The sequence below is a fragment of the Callospermophilus lateralis genome, unplaced genomic scaffold (assembly GCF_048772815.1).
Source record: "Callospermophilus lateralis isolate mCalLat2 unplaced genomic scaffold, mCalLat2.hap1 Scaffold_98, whole genome shotgun sequence".
In the NCBI taxonomy this organism is placed as follows: Eukaryota; Metazoa; Chordata; class Mammalia; order Rodentia; family Sciuridae; genus Callospermophilus; species Callospermophilus lateralis.
Genome location: NW_027517992.1, coordinates 3235288 through 3251820, shown reverse-complemented (window position 1 = coordinate 3251820; position 16533 = coordinate 3235288). Strand labels below are relative to the sequence as shown.

At 34.5% G+C, this 16533-nt stretch overlaps 1 protein-coding gene and 1 non-coding gene across 2 annotated transcripts in view; both read right to left on the bottom strand.

Moving 5' to 3' along the window:
- The window catches only part of LOC143386177 (nuclear factor 1 B-type-like), a 123475-nt gene that overhangs the window by 70498 nt on the left and 36444 nt on the right, over positions 1-16533 (bottom strand). The gene's annotated exons all lie outside the window — the stretch shown is intronic.
- On the bottom strand, positions 7853-7925 carry Trnaa-ugc (transfer RNA alanine (anticodon UGC)). The gene has a single exon. It is a non-coding gene; the product is annotated as a tRNA-Ala (tRNA).

The window sequence follows — 16533 nt, the reverse complement described above, 5'->3', positions numbered from 1 at the left end:
TGGAACTCATTTGCTGAAGAGTTTTTAGGCTGTTGGGCAGAATGGAAGAGAGTAATGATTGGAGTCAGATTATATCCCTGCTTTCATTGTATACTAATGTGTAACTTTGAGCATTTAGTACAAAATAAAAATCAAAGGACTAATAAAGTATTTAAAGAGTAGGTGCTCAAAAATACTTATAAACTAAATTGATGAACCAGAGAAAGTTTATATAAATTACATCACATGTAATACATAACATTTCTGTGTGTAGATCTAATGTGAAGTTCATTTCTCTAGAAAACTAATGAGTAGTCAGAGGTTCATCAACTTCTAAGCCATGTTCATTAAGATGGTGTGAAGTATGGGTCTGTTAGGAACCAAATCATGAGGGAAGAATGAGCCTCCTCATGGCTGGTTTTACCCAAGATAGGCACTCAGACCAAAGGAAATGACTATCTCATAGAAAAGGCAAGACAGTTCAGAATGTAGTAGGGTGTTTCTCCATTCCCCACCTCCAATCTTCCCAGGTCTGAGAAACCAAAATCTACAAGGAAAACAAGAGTCATTTTACTAAAACTATGAGAGCATTGGAAATATGTCAGAACCCACAGGATAAAATGCAATCCCATAGATTCCACTGGGCTCTAATCCTACATGGAGCATAGGGACACTTCAGTGAAAGCAAGGTTCTCAGAGACCCATGGTAGTACCTAGTGATAGTGGGCCACAGGGGTGGTTGGTGAGTGGCTGACAAGGGGATAGTCTGAGAGGGAATGGAAATCGGTCAAGAGGGTAGCCTGGGAGAAGCACCTGGTGCAGACAGCTGCTACCTTCATGCATCTTTGCACACAGCACTGTTTTTGCAGTGGAAAAGCATTACCCAAGACAGGCAGAGTAAAGAAGTACTGGATGACAGTATTTGGAGAACAAATAGTATTTGCTCAAGCCTATAGGAAATAATACTTGAGGACTCCAGCAAAAATAACTGGGGAGGATCCTGCAGTGGGTTGGAGCCCTGTAATGGTATAGAGGCTGAGACTCAGCAGAACAGACAGCTATTAACATAAAACCTCTGTAACCTACAGGATACTGGGGCCTTTCAGAAACATGGTTTTCACATGTTACACTGACCACTGTAAATATCAATAGCTTATACAAAGGCCAAAGATCTTAAAGTAATTTAGAGACATTCATGTAGAAAATTCTCTTCATCTACCAAAAAAAAGAAAAAAAAAGAAAAGAAAATATGAGCATCTTTGAGACAGAGCAGCTGCTGTAGGGTTATGGAGTAATATTACACTGCAGCTTCAGCCAGGAAGAAAAGAATAACTCTGAATTTGTGTGATGCTGTATTTACACGACAAGTATGCTTTTTAAAAAAAATAAAATAAAACTGAGTAGGAAATAAAGAGCTCCACAAACTGAAAAGTCTCAAAGGCAATATCAAATTATATTATTTTACTTCTTTTTTATTTTTCTCTCACAAAAGCAACAGTAAATCACTGCTCAGAAGTAAATATAGTGTTTAACCTCCTTTACAAACAATAACAGAGAGACACAATGGCATATCTAACTGTTAATATCTCAAATTATAATCAGCACCATTTGAATGTTAAACAACATTTACATAGAAAATCCAAAGGAAGACTGATAACACTCATTTTTATGGTCTACTGTGTTCTATTCTTGAAATTAAAAAAAAAGCCACACGGAAAGCAGTTATTAAATTCATGAAAGCTGTCTTCAAATATGTGAAGGACTGTTAATGTAGATGGTGGATTAGACTTACTTTGCATAGTTCTAAGAGCTGATTTTTGGCTCAATAAAAAGATTTGTCATCCAATGAAAAAAAGTTCTAAGAAAGAATGTGAAACTGCAAAGGTAATAAGAATCCACATATGCCCTGTTTCACAAGAAAGAATGTGCTTAATTTTCACAATTATCCTGTGAACTATGCTGGAATATTGTTGTCATTTTACATATGAAGAACTGTCCAACTTCATGAGTAGGAAGTTTCTCAATAGCTCTAAATACTACCATTGGGCATAAGAGTTCATATTTTGGATAGAAAACCTGATAAAATCACCTCTGAAGCCCATGGTAACCTTCAGATTCCACTGTCTTCGATGGTTATTTTCCTGTGTTCATTTTCTTGCATAGCTCATTTGGAGAAAGAGCAGGTAGACAAGAGACACTGCAAAGGCATTTTCCAGCCCTTGATTCCAGTTAATTGATCACTTCCTTCAACAGAGTGCAAAAGATGGCTTAACTCTTTGTTTATGGGGTACAGGGGAGAGGATGAGATGATTTCAGATTAGGCTTTGCCAATCTTACAATTTCAGACATGATAACTGACCCACTGGTGTATTTCTGGTAGTGTATGAGACATAGCTCTATCTTTAGTTCTTCAATTGACTTGAACTGCCTATAACTAGGTATGAGAACTGAGTATCAAATAAAAATATAAGTACTGACATGATAAATGATTCTTTGCACAGAGACTGAATCTCAGCCTATAGGAAAGATTAACATTCTAATATTAATTTAGAATTGTTTATCTTTAAATATGAAACATAAATGGTGAGATTTAAGTGACCTGAAAGTCAAGAATTTCCTAACAATTACACTCTCTGATAGTGTTATTTTAATTTTTTATATTGTTTCACTATTTCCTTCCAGTTTTTTAAAACTTTTCCTGCATATAATATAAAATACATGTATCTTTACAAAATCAAGATTATTTTATTTATGTAAATTAACATCTTAATTTTTCTGTTAACATTCTATCTCTCCTTTTAGGTTAAACAGGTTTTCAAAAGCATGATGTTTATGAGTATCCATCACCTTGACTGTATCACACTTTAAGGGGCCATTTATTTGACCATTTTTTTATTGTTTGGCATTTATGTTATTTCCCATTTTTGAAAAATACTATAAACAGCACTGCTATTAACATCCTTACACACAAATCTTTGTCAGCAATTCTCATGATTTCCTTGGGCTGGAGTTCCCAGAAGTAGGCTTACTGGGTCAAAGGACATAAACTCTTGTAAAGCTCTTGGTGAAAACTGTCAAACTACTTTCCATAAGGTTTTTGCCAAGTTATACTCCCTCAGGCAGTGTCCATCACATGAATGTGTCCATCTTACCATCCCAGCTACTTAGAAGTAGAGATATGTCTCTAATTGTGACAAGCTGATAGAGGAGAGATGTCATTATGTTAATGTTATATTTTTCATTTCTTTAAGATAAAATTAGATTTTTTTCAGATATATGCATTATTCTTTCAAAAGAACTTTCAAAAGTAGAACTTTTGAAAAAAAACCCACCACATTAAAAAATACGTAAAACAGTAATTGTTAATAAGAATAATTTATTCTTAATGAGATTACTTCTAGAAATTTACATTTAATGATAATTACATTACTGATATTACTTTATTGATTTTTTCCTCATTATTTGAAAAATTGTTCACTTGGTTTTCTCAATTTTTAAAATTTCTCTGATGATAATGCTTTTTGGAATTAGAAGATATTATACTCATTATTTATACCATATATTGGTATTATATATTACTGGAATCTTAATTATCTTTGTTCATCCATGGAAGATAGTTATTTTAATTTACTGATGAACTGGTTTGTTGACAGTTTCTTCCAAATTTTCTTTATGTACCTGGAAACTGTTTGCAAGGACTTCAGCATGTTATCTGTCAAATTTCCATACCAGCATTATACACAGGCACTATAAAATAGTTTAGATGACAACCAAACACTTTTTATGCTCTGAAAAAGAACAATATATGGTTCATGAAAATTTCCTGAAACTTTAGGAAAAATTAACTGCTAAAATCAACTTCCCCAAATCTGCTTCAGAAAAAAATTATAGACAACGTTGAGTTGTTTGTTTTTTTGTTTTATTTATTTATTTATTGTTTTGGTACTAGGTATTGAACTCAGGGGCACTAGACCACTGAGCCACATCCCCAGCCCTATTTTGTATTTTATTTAGAGACAGGGTCTCACTGAGTTGCTTAGCCCCTCACTTTTGCTGAGGCTGGCTTTGAACTCGAGGTCCTCCTGCCTCAGCCTCCCAAACCACTGGGATTACAGGCATGAGCCACTGTGCCTGGCCAATTTTGAGTCTTTAGTGGATATTACTCTACTCTTGTTTCCTACTCTTGAATAATTTAATACATATTAAATCATATAAGAGACATATTCTATTTTTAGTTTCTCAACTGACCTGGACTGCCTACCATCGCTGTTAGAAACAGTGACTACAAAACAGAAATATTAATCCTTACAAAGAAAATTATTCTTTGTAGAGAACCTTAATCTCAGTCTATAGTCAAAGTCGACATTCTCATATTAATTTAGAATTATGATTTTTCCTTCAATATGAAGTGCAAATCCCTTATGGTGACTGAAGAGACCTGGGAGAGACTCAGAAATTAAATATATAATTAATATATACATCAAGAAAACTCTCAACTCTTCAGATTTTTTAATTCATTAGAACAGAAATGATATAGTTTCCTAAATGTGTCATGTATATTATATGGCATAATAAAGTTATTAAATAGAGTATAATACAATTATTATATGCTTTTCTCTTATCTAGGGACGTAGAAGGTAGTTCTCCCTCCAAATGCTTAGTACTTAAAAGGTGGCTCTGGAGTAATATTTCCAAGACTCAGTTATACCATTTACTAAGAAAAACAAAGGCAGGTATACCTCACAGTACTCTTCTCTAAAATGCAGATGATAATCATAGTAGATATGAGTTCACATTAAAACCTGCATGTTCTGCTGTCATATATAATTAACTAGAATAAATAAAAAAGTAAATAAATAAATAAATAAATTCCTGCATGTTATTTTTAGATAATAGTAAAATGGCAGACATTTGTTTTTAATAGCAGGGAAAAAGATATATTACTTCCAAATTAACACAAAGAAAAACACAATAAACGAGAATATAATTCAGGTAACAAAAATAAGGAAGTAGAATATGAAAACATGTAATAAATAAAAAGCAAAACCGGAGAAAAATCAAATTCAGCAAGCATTTAATAAATTTAAGCAGATTGACTTTTCCCATAATGAGAGTATTAGATCAAGTGAAGAAAATAAAATCCAACTATTTTTAAGGAATACACTTAAGGTAAAATGATAACAAAAATGAGACAAAAAAATGGAAGTAAATGAGTATTCAAAGAGAAATCAGGCAAATTCAAGCAAAAAGGAAACTGTTGTTAATTAGCACTGGCCAGAGCAATTAGACAGACGAAAGAAATTAAAGGCATAAAAATAGGAAAAGAAGAACTTAAATTATCACTATTTGCAGATGACATGATTCTATACCTAGCAGACCCAAAAGGGTCTACAAAGAAACTATTAGAGCTAATAAATGAATTCAGCAAAGTGGCAGGATATAAAATCAACACGTATAAATCAAAGGCATTCCTGTATATCAGCGACAAATCCTCTGAAATGGAAATGAGGACAACCACTCCATTCACAATATCCCCCCAAAAAATAAAATACTTAGGAATCAACCTAACAAAAGAGGTGAAAGACTTATACAATGAAAACTACAGAACCCTAAAGAGAGAAATAGAAGAAGATCTTAGAAGATGGAAAAATATACCCTGTTCATGGATAGGCAGAACTAACATCATCAAAATGACGATATTACCAAAAGTTCTCTATAGGTTTAATGCAATGCCAATCAAAATCCCAATGGCATTTCTTATAGAAATAGAGAAAGCAATCATGAAATTCATATGGAAAAATAAAAGACCCAGAATAGCAAAAACAATGCTAAGCAGGAAGGGTGAATCAGGCGGTATAGCGATACCAGACTTCAAACTATACTACAGAGCAATAGTAACAAAAACAGCATGGTACTGGTACCAAAACAGGCGGGTGGACCAATGGTACAGAATAGAGGACACAGAAACCAATCCACAAAACTACAACTATCTTATATTTGATAAAGGGGCTAAAAGCATGCAATGGAGGAAGGATAGCATCTTCAACAAATGGTGCTGGGAAAACTGGAAATCCATATGCAACAAAATGAAACTGAATCCCTTTCTCTCGCCATGCACAAAAGTTAACTCAAAATGGATCAAGGAGCTTGATATCAAAGCAGAGACACGGCGTCTGATAGAAGAAAAAGTCGGCTACGATCTACATACTGTGGGGTCGGGCTCCAAATTCCTCAATAGGACACCCATAGCACAACAGTTAATAACTAGAATCAACAAATGGGACTTACTCAAACTAAAAAGTTTTTTCTCAGCAAAAGAAACAGTAAGAGAGGTAAATAGGGAGCCTACATCCTGGGAACAAATCTTTACTCCTCACACTTCAGATAGAGCCCTAATATCCAGAGTATACAAAGAACTCAAAAAATTAGACAACAAGATAACAAATAACCCAATCAACAAAAGGGCCAAAGACATGAACAGACACTTCTCAGAGGAGGACATACAATCAATCAACAAGTACATGAAAAAATGCTCACCATCCCTAGCAGTCAGAGAAATGCAAATCAAAACCACCCTAAGATACCATCTCACTCCAGTAAGATTGGCAGCCATTATGAAGTCAGACAACAACAAGTGCTGGCGAGGATGTGGGGAAAAGGGTATACTTGTTCATTGTTGGTGGGACTGCAAATTGGTGCAGCCAATCTGGAAAGCAGTATGGAGATTTCTTGGAAAGCTGGGAATGGAACCACCATTTGACCCAGCTATTCCCCTTCTCGGTCTGTTCCCTAAAGACCTAAATAGAGCATGCTACAGGGACACTGCTACATCAATGTTCATAGCAGCACAATTCACAATAGCAAGACTGTGGAACCAACCTAGATGCCCTTCAATAGACGAATGGATAAAAAAAAATGTGGCATTTATACACAATGGCGTATTACTCTGCATTAAGAAATGACAAAATCATAGAATTTGGAGGGAAATGGATGGCATTAGAGCAGATTATGCTAAGTGAAGCCAGCCAATCCCTAAAAAACAAATGCCAAATGTCTTCTTTGATATAAGGAGAGTAACTAAGAACAGAGTAGGAACGAAGAGCATGAGAAGAAGATTAACATTAAACAGGGATGAGAGGTGGGAGGGAAAGGGAGGGAGAAGGGAAATTGCATGGAAATGGAAGGAGACCCTCAGGGTTATACAAAATTACATACAAGAGGTAGTGAGGGGAAAGGGAAAAATAATACAAGGGGGAGATATGAACTGCAGTAGAGGGGGTAGAGAGAGAAGAGGGGAGGGGAGGGGAGGGGGATAGTAAAGGATAGGAAAGGCAGCAGAATACAACAGACACTAGTATGACAATATATAAATCAATGGAAGTGTAAATGATGTGATTCTGCAATTTGTATATGGGGTAAAAATGGGAGTTCATAACCCACTTGAATCAAAGTGTGAAATATGATATATCAAGAACTATGTAATGTTTTGAACAACCAACAATAAAAAAAAGAAATAATTTAAAATAAATTACAATGAATCATTATTAATAGAGTACAATTAACAAAAAAATATAAATCATAAACCCTATATGAACAAAATAATATTGAGAAAAAGTATATAATCCAAAAATTATAAAATATAAGAAACTAGATAAAAATATATTCATCACTGGGAATTAGTAATCAGAATTTTTCATCTCTCTTAGAATTGAACATAACTATTAGGAAAAGGCTAACTTTATCTCATGAAAATATAAATTAAATTTTATTAATATGCTCCTGAAATTTATTTTATTTTTATAATGATTATTTTTATATTTACATTTATTTGCTTTGATCAGTAATATATAGATAGTTTTGTTTTGGTGTTTTTTGGTGGTGCTGGGGATTAAACCCAGGTCCTTGTGCATGCAAGGCAAGCACTCTACCAACTAAGCTATACCCCCAGCCCTGCTCCTGGAATTAAAAAAAAAAAAAGATCAAATCCTTGTCCAAAGAGACAACTTCAACAAATTCTTAAAAATAGAGACTTTTCAAGACCATATTGTTTCATCTTTAGCAAATAAAAATAAAAGTAAGTAAGTGACAAAATGTAAATAAAATAAGTATTCTGAACCACCTGGAAATCAAGAAAATAAACAAACCAAAGAGAACCCCAAAATAGAAATTACAATCTAGACAGCAATGAAAAAGACAAAAGAAAATAATTATTTATCAAGAAAGAACAGCAACATAATCCAAGAAAATTTAAAAGAATTAAAGATTAAAGCTGAAATTAACAGGTTAGAAAGAGAAATATTTAAAGTAATACATAAAACAACAACAAAAAATTCTCTGAAAAGACCAGCAAAACAGAAAAATAAAATCATTTCCAAGGCTGATTGAGAAAAAAAAAAAAAGAGGCATGCACCACTACACCCAGCCTTATGTACAAAAAATACAAGCCCAAGAACAGAAAGGAGACAGAAGTGACCAAATACATTAACAAGGTAGAGGATAACACATACAACTTATTGACCACAACTTTGAAAAGTGAAATGGCAATCACTTAGTCAAATGAAAGTAACCAAAATTGCAAAGAAGTGGAAAACTTGAAATAGACCAATTACCTTGGTGCAGTGGTTCCCAAAATTTGTTCAACACTGGAACCACCTGGGGTTTTGAAACCAATTTATGCTTAGCTTCCAACCCTGGCTATTCCAATTTAATTGCTCAGGGATGAGACCTGGACATGAGGACTTTTTAAAAGTTCCCCCAAGTGATTCAAATGTGCAGCAAAGTTTGGGAACCACTGTCCTAGCAATGAATCAAACTGTAGTATCAAAAAGCATTGTCATAAACCAGAAGCTTATTACAAATGCAGAAGGATAGGTACCACCCAGCTCCAGGAATCAGAGTCTGAAATTTAATAAGACCTGCAGAGGATTCTCAGGCACTTGTGTGTGTGTGTTGGGGGAAAGGGTACTGGGGACTAAATCCAGGAATACACTGAGTCATATCCTCGGCCCTTTTTATTTTTTATTTTGAGATAGAGTCTCACTAAATTGCCAAGGCAGCCCTTGAACTTGCTATGGTCCTGCATCAACCTCTTAAATTGCTAAGATTACAGGCTTGCACCACTACACCCAGCCTTATGTACTTTAAAATGTGACAAACCTGGAACAGAAAGGTGATTAAAGAACAGCACCAGATGGATTCACAGCTGGATTTTATCTATCTTTAAATTCCAATGCAATTTAAACCGTCTCAGGCCCTTAAAAAATTATGACAAGCTTCATGAATAAGAAAACTTGTACAAGCGTTTCTGGAGACAGCAAAATTTGAATCCCTAAACTTGTAACCTACTTCATCAAAACAAAACAAGCAACCACCCAGCCAACAAGAGATTAAACACAGGGGCTGGGGATGTGGCTCAAGTGGTAGCGCGCTCGCCTGGCATGCGTGCGGCCCGGGTTCGATTCTCAGCACCGCGTACAAACAAAAGATGTTGTGTCCGCCTATAACTAAAAAATAAATATCAAAAATTTCTCTCTCCTCTCTCACTCTCTCTTAAAAAAAAAAGAGATTAAACACACGTATAAATGCAACTTCAAGAACACTAAACAAAATATCATCAAATTGAATATAGTGTTGCTATCAAAAGAATAACATATTATTATCATTATGGTTTATTCCAAAGAAAGAATACAGTTTACTATCAAAAAAACATATCCTTGTGATAGAGAAAAAAGTCCGTGACCCACAAAAGAATGCTGAAAATGTACTTGACGGTTTACCTAATAATCTAATAACTAATAACTAATTAACTAATAACTAATCTAAGCAAAAACAGATATAAAATCAAAAGACTTCAGCAAAATCCAACATCGAATTATTTTTAAAAGAGGACATAAGTGTGGCATTCCTAGGCTCCCAACCTCCTTCTACCGACTCCTCCTATTTTAAGTTTTTAAGAATGTAATCCGGAAAGAAGTCAGTCACAAAAAGACAAATATCATATGATTTCACTTATACAAGATACCTAGAGCAGTCACACAGATAACAACAAAGTAGAATGGTGGCGGCCAGGAGCAGGGGAGAAGGGGCTGTTGCCTAACCTATGGCACAATGCTGTGCATATCTTTGACACTACTGAATTGTGCACTTCCCAAAGGTTAAGATGCTGGACTTCATGTGTATTTTAAAACAATAGTTAATAAGTGTAATCTGACATTGGCATTTACGTCTATAATCTTATTTATAAAAATTATTGAGGCATTACTCTCAGCTTGTTACTATTCTCATGGTTAATCTGTATGCGTACCTGTGGGTATATATTTATAGTTATACTTTCCTGTTCCTATTTTATTTTAAATTTTGGGTTATTACCTTGTCAGCTGGAATAGATTCTCAAAACTATTACCAAAAAAAATTGCTTTTTGAGACAATTAATAATAAAGAAAATATCTCTATTGCTTTTGACTGGAGGTAAAACTCCAGTACAAAAATAGAATTTTTCTTTTTTTAAATCATAATTCTAAGTATTCTCAGACAGTTTTTTAGTTTATTTTATTTACTTATTTATTTGGTACTGGAGATTGAACCCAGGGGCACTTAACCATTGAGTCATATGCCTAGACTTTTTTTAATTTTTATTTTATTTTGAGACAGGCTCTTGATAACTTGCTAAGGCCGGCTTTGATCTTACAATCCTCCTGCCTCAGCCTCTTGAGCTAGTGGGATTAAAGGCCTCACTATATAACTTACTTTTTGTCTAGGATGATTAGAAAATTATTCTTCTTCATCTATGAAATATAAATACTTCAACAGAATATATTTAGCTACACGTCTCTCTTTGTTATTGTGGGCTGGATATAGTTAGGTCTTGTCATCTGCATATTTAGATTATTTTTAGCTCATAAGAATTTTCTTCATATGCCTTTGATTCTGTTTCTCTCCTAAATACTCTGATTTCTCTACAAAAACCTCGTAACAACACTGAATTTTCTAAGCTACCATAACCTTTTTCTCATTCATTTAACTTCTTTATTTCCTATGCTCTGGGGGCAAATATCTTAAGTTTGTTCTCTATAGCAATGATTATTTCCACAATATCAGTTCTATTTCTTTCTTCACCAATGGAGACTTTAATCATACAAAAACAATTTTAGTTTTCCTAGTATTTTTCCTTTTCTCACATGGTACCATGTTCATTGAAGACATTATCTTTTGGGTTCATTTTAAGTCCTTTTTTCTGAATAAACAAATTATTTTCTCTGAAATTTTCTTCTAGTTCTTCACTGTTAAAGATATATTTTTCTGGATTTTGACAATGTACCCTTTTATTGTTTGGTATTTTCTCACCAAAGCATATTGATGTTTTTTTTTTTTTTTTGGTTTTTTGTTTGTTTGTTTTTGGTACTGAAGATTGAACCCAGGGGTTGCTTTATCTCTGAGCAATATCCCCAGACCTCACTAAGTTGCATGGGCTGGCCTCTGCCTTTCAAGTCACTGGAAATATAGTGATATGCCATCATGCCTGGTATTGTTTTCTTTTTACCTTATCCAGATTTATGGTTTGGGGTCAGAAAAGTATATGGTATTCCCTTAGCTACATAAGTCAAGTACATAACACAGAATGAGAATATGACTACACAACTGGCAGAACTGATCTGAACTCTTGTCTGACCACTTAGTAGCTTTGCACAAGTCACTTGACTTGTGCAAAGCTACTACAATTTTTGAAGACAAAAATTGTAATAGTAATGTCTATCATTTATTGAGTGTTTATTACATAACAGTCTCTGCACTAAGTGCTTCAAATTCTAATTCAGCTCAAAATCCAGATTTGCCCCTTTCTTATTAATGACTTTGAATAAATGATTAAATTCTAACTTCCTAATAATATTGATATCATAGATTTGAGATGAAGACTTAATAAGAAAGTACATTAAAGTGTTTATGATTCAATAAATGATTATTGATCATGGCAGTAATGTAATCCTATGATGAGTCACGGTTGATAACACAGCTCCTAACAAATTCTAATGATTGACTGTCCTTTATTAATGAGATCCCACTATAAAGAGGTGGGCTCTTCTCTTCACCCCACCACTTAAATAAGTAAGATTCTACCATGATTATGCATGAAAACACTAACCTTCAAGCTAGTGTTTCAAATGGACCTTGTCTACCAGGGTAAGGTGTCAGAGTATAAATTAAGGAGGCTGTGTCTGGAGGAATTACATTAGGGCACAGAACCAGCTGCTAGCCTTCCTGCACTCCTCCTCACCCTGTCCCCATTTTCCATCTCCTAATCCTGTTGTTCTCTGGCCTTGAAGCCTTTTAAAATTGAAACCGAAATCTTGTACCTAGAAGAGGACAGTAGAGTAGAATCAAACCTATCTGTTTACACTTTCACAGGGAACTAACCCCTGTCTCTCTTTCATGAGACAGAAGATGAGGAAAACACCAATTTTTAAATTCTATCTAAATATACTGGCTATATGGTTTCAAGATAAACCTCCAAGACTATAGCAAAAGGTTATCCTCAGTCCAGGTCTACTGTGATCAGAAACATTTTTAAAACCTTTTTAAATATTTTACATATCTTCATGGAAATTTAAGTTGAAAAAGTTGTTAGAAACTAAATTGTGGTTAGGCCCAAAATGTGAACTTTATATTTGATAGCTAAGAATAATTATTTTGCTATATACCTAAAAAGACCTAACTTTAGGTCTTACTATTCTTTTGTTTTGGTTTGACCCATAGTCTCACTACTCTTAATCAAAATTATTAGCTCGCCTTTTTTTTTTTTTTAAGAATTGGAAAAAATTTCTAAAATTTATAAGAAAATATAAGACTTTAGAAAACAGCTTTCAAAACTTATGAGGTTATAATTATCAAGAAGACACTTCAGTATTAACAAAAGAGATATATAAAGACATGGACTAGGAATAGGCAGATGTATGTGGCTACTGATATTTGCTAAAAGTAGTTCAGCAATTCTATGAAGAAAAAAAAAAGCCTTTGCAACAAATGGTACAAGATCGGCTGGATATCTGCATGAAAAAAATAAAGTGAACATCAACCCTTACTTCACACACCATGTGGTACATCCATATGATGAAATATTACTCAACCATAGAAAGGAATAAACTGTTGATACAAAGCATCCACATGAATCAATTTCAAAGTAATTAAGCTGAACTAAAGAAGCCAGGCAGAAATGAATATATGATGTGATCCCACTTATATAAAATTAATCTATAGTGATAGAAAGTAGATCAGTAGTCATCTGAAGATGGGGGTAGAAAAAGGGATGGAATCCAAAGCAGTCAGAGAAAACTTAGGGATTGGTGGAAAAGTCATCTTGATGGTAGTGATAGTTTTATGGGTATACACATGTCAAAACTTGTATATGCAATTTATTGCATACAATTATACATCAGTAAAGTCAATTTTTTTTTCATCTCCTTCAGCAAATGGTGTATAATGGTCGCGAAATGCTCAGAAAGTGGTAATATTTCCACATCATGAAAAGAATCACAACTGAATCAGCAACATTAAGTGTAATCGGGAAAATTCTGAAATTAACTACTCTCTGTATCTTTTGCACCTTCAAGAAAGTTATGTAACTAGGTTGCTCATTCATGACCGTGTAAACTCTAGCAATGCTACAGTGCACTACTTATGGATTAGTAAACAAAAGCACAAAACTAGCAAACAAGACTTCTCTGTAATTCATCAGATTGGGAGAAAAGAAACCAGATCTGCTTGAGCCTGGATTCTAAATGAGAAAATATATTAGAACACTACAATTCTCTATCAGATCCCCCACACAAACATCATCATCAGATCACACTGCACAAGATTAGGAGTTTATAAAAGTCTCCTAAGTTTTCCTATGTGGGCTGCAGTTTGCGTACAGAACAGAAGAAGATCGCTGTAACTATCTCCACAGAAGTATCTGCGTTCTCTGGCCTGGCCCAGGTTCTGAGTATGAAACTGTTTCCTGTACTACACAAATAGGTTATTTATTTAGTCTATTACTGGTCTAAGCCTCCACTTCATAAATCTTGAACACTGCTGAGTATTGTCTCCAACCAGGCATTAGATGCCATAGATGTTAGGTTTATAAAAAGAATAAAACCCTCACCCTAAGGTGTTAAGAATTCACTCAGGGGAAAAGACATATAAATAGTGATGAAGTACTGCACTAAGTGCTAATGTCATAAAACTGAAGTGTAGAGAGAGCCTGAAGACATGTCACCATGGCAAGAGGGCTCAGGTATTTTAGATGGAAATTACATGAGCAGAGAAGGCACAAGGCGAAGGTTAAGGCCAAATACATGGTCCATGGGTATGCTCAATGACATCACAATGATAACAAGTTAGTATTAAACTAGAGTGGGGACCTTGAACACATATTAGGAGAAAATGAAATAATCAGAATTGCACTTAATAGAGATCACTACAGATCTGTAATGGTATATCAAAGAGAGAATTCAGTAATCTTTGACTGAAGGCAAAAATAGCAGCTATGGAGATTAGGATGTTATTAAAATGACCTAGGTGAGCTAATTAAAGGGACATAGTGTAAATGTTTGCTTGAAAAATAATTGTACAGCAAGTTTCAGCACCAATTATCTTCTTTTAAAAATATTTTACCTTCCTCTTTTTAATTATGAACAACCACATCAGTGACCTGAGATTCTGTATTCATTCATTCTTCTGCTCCGCTGTCTACATGTTTTCTCTCAAAAGCTCAAAGGTACTCCTTTCTTCCCCTATCAACATATGGAAGGTAACACAATTCACCTGGGTCATACCTGGACTCCACTAGGACATATTAAGCATAAAATAGAAGAATGTTTTATTATATCATATCGCAACAAAAATGATCATTTTCTTTTCCTTCCTTATTTAGAAGATACTGTTCTGCTTAGAAAGTTCAATTCAGAAAACAACAGTATAAATGTCAATTTTTAAACTAAATATTCACTGAATTTAAAACACATACACACATACACACATACACACACACACCACAAAATAAATAATGGAGCCTGCACCTTACAACTCAGCATACCACTGTTTATTTCATGTCATTAACAAGTGCATGTGATGATTTTAATGATGAAAATATCAAGTCTGAAAGTTGAATGGCTTTCCTGTCCTCCTCCTGAATACTGCAGGGACATGGACATGCTCAAGACATAGAGTGTGGAGTAGGGAGGGGACTCTCTAGTGGGACCAAGAACTTGAAGATGGTTCAGCAACACAATCATTAAAACAGGAGTTTGACCCTAGTTTTATTGTATAAAATAAAATTGGAAAAGGTCAAGGTCCCTGAAGAGCAGCACTTAAGTCAATAATACTTGCAATGACTTCAAAAACCAAAACCTGCCAAATTCTTCTGTTCTTCTACATCAATGACATTAAGCAAAACCTACTACGAATTTTTTTTAAGTTGGTAAGAGTAAAATTACCACACAAAAGTGCTTAAATTATTTGACATGGTGATGCCCTTAGAGTTACATAAAAAGAAAAGGGAAGAGGGCTGGGGATGTGGCTCAAGCGGTAGCGCCTGTCATGCGTACGGCCCGGGTTCAATCCTCAGCACCACATACAAACAAAGATGTTGTGTCCACCAAAAACTAAAAAATAAATATTAAAATTCTCTCTCTCTCACTCTCTCTTTTAAAAAAAAGAAAAAGGAAGAGTTTCATGGATTTGCTTAGTATCTTTAAATCCCATTCTTCAATGCTGAGGTTAAAAAAAAAATTTAAAGCTCAGGTAGCTAGTTACATATCTAAATAATATTTTCAACTGCTTGCAATGTATTATTATAATGTTGATCCCTCTTTCTAATAATTCAAGTGGGGGGGTGGTATACAACTGCCTTGTACAGGAGAATGAGTTTAGCAGGCTAAACCTCTGCTGAGGCCAGTGACATTCACTGTTCTGGAGAAAGTCCACCATATTTATGATACAAGATTCTAGCTTTCCAACTGTGAGAAGGAAACTGATTTGCATTCTTAATTTGTAGCTGTATGTTGTACTGAAAAAGCAGGTCTTGAAAATATGGGGGGAGAATTCAAATTGAGAGGAAACATTAAATGCAGACCCTCCTTATAAAAGGAATATGAACTACTTGGGTAAAAGAGCAATCACTAAAATATTGCCCAGAGGAGTAGATACAGACAAAACCTCGCTAAGGAGTATTCATGACTTTTCACATGGGGATTCTGACCCTTCCCATGGGGAATCTAGTCATGCAACAAAGAAAGAAAAATGTGTTACAGCAATATCTTTTAAAATTTAACAAATTACAATATATTTACATACAAGCCATCTTGGAAGTTTTCTGAAAGTAGGTGTGATATAAATTAATTGCTTACATCAATATATTAAAATTTCATTTGGGTGATGCATGCACATGCTTGTAATCTCAGCAAACTGGGAGGCTGAAGCAGGAGGATCACAAACTCTAGACCACCCTCAGCAACTAAGGGAAACCCTATCTGAAAATAAAAAGTAAAATAGGATGGTAGTGCATACCGTGGTACAGAG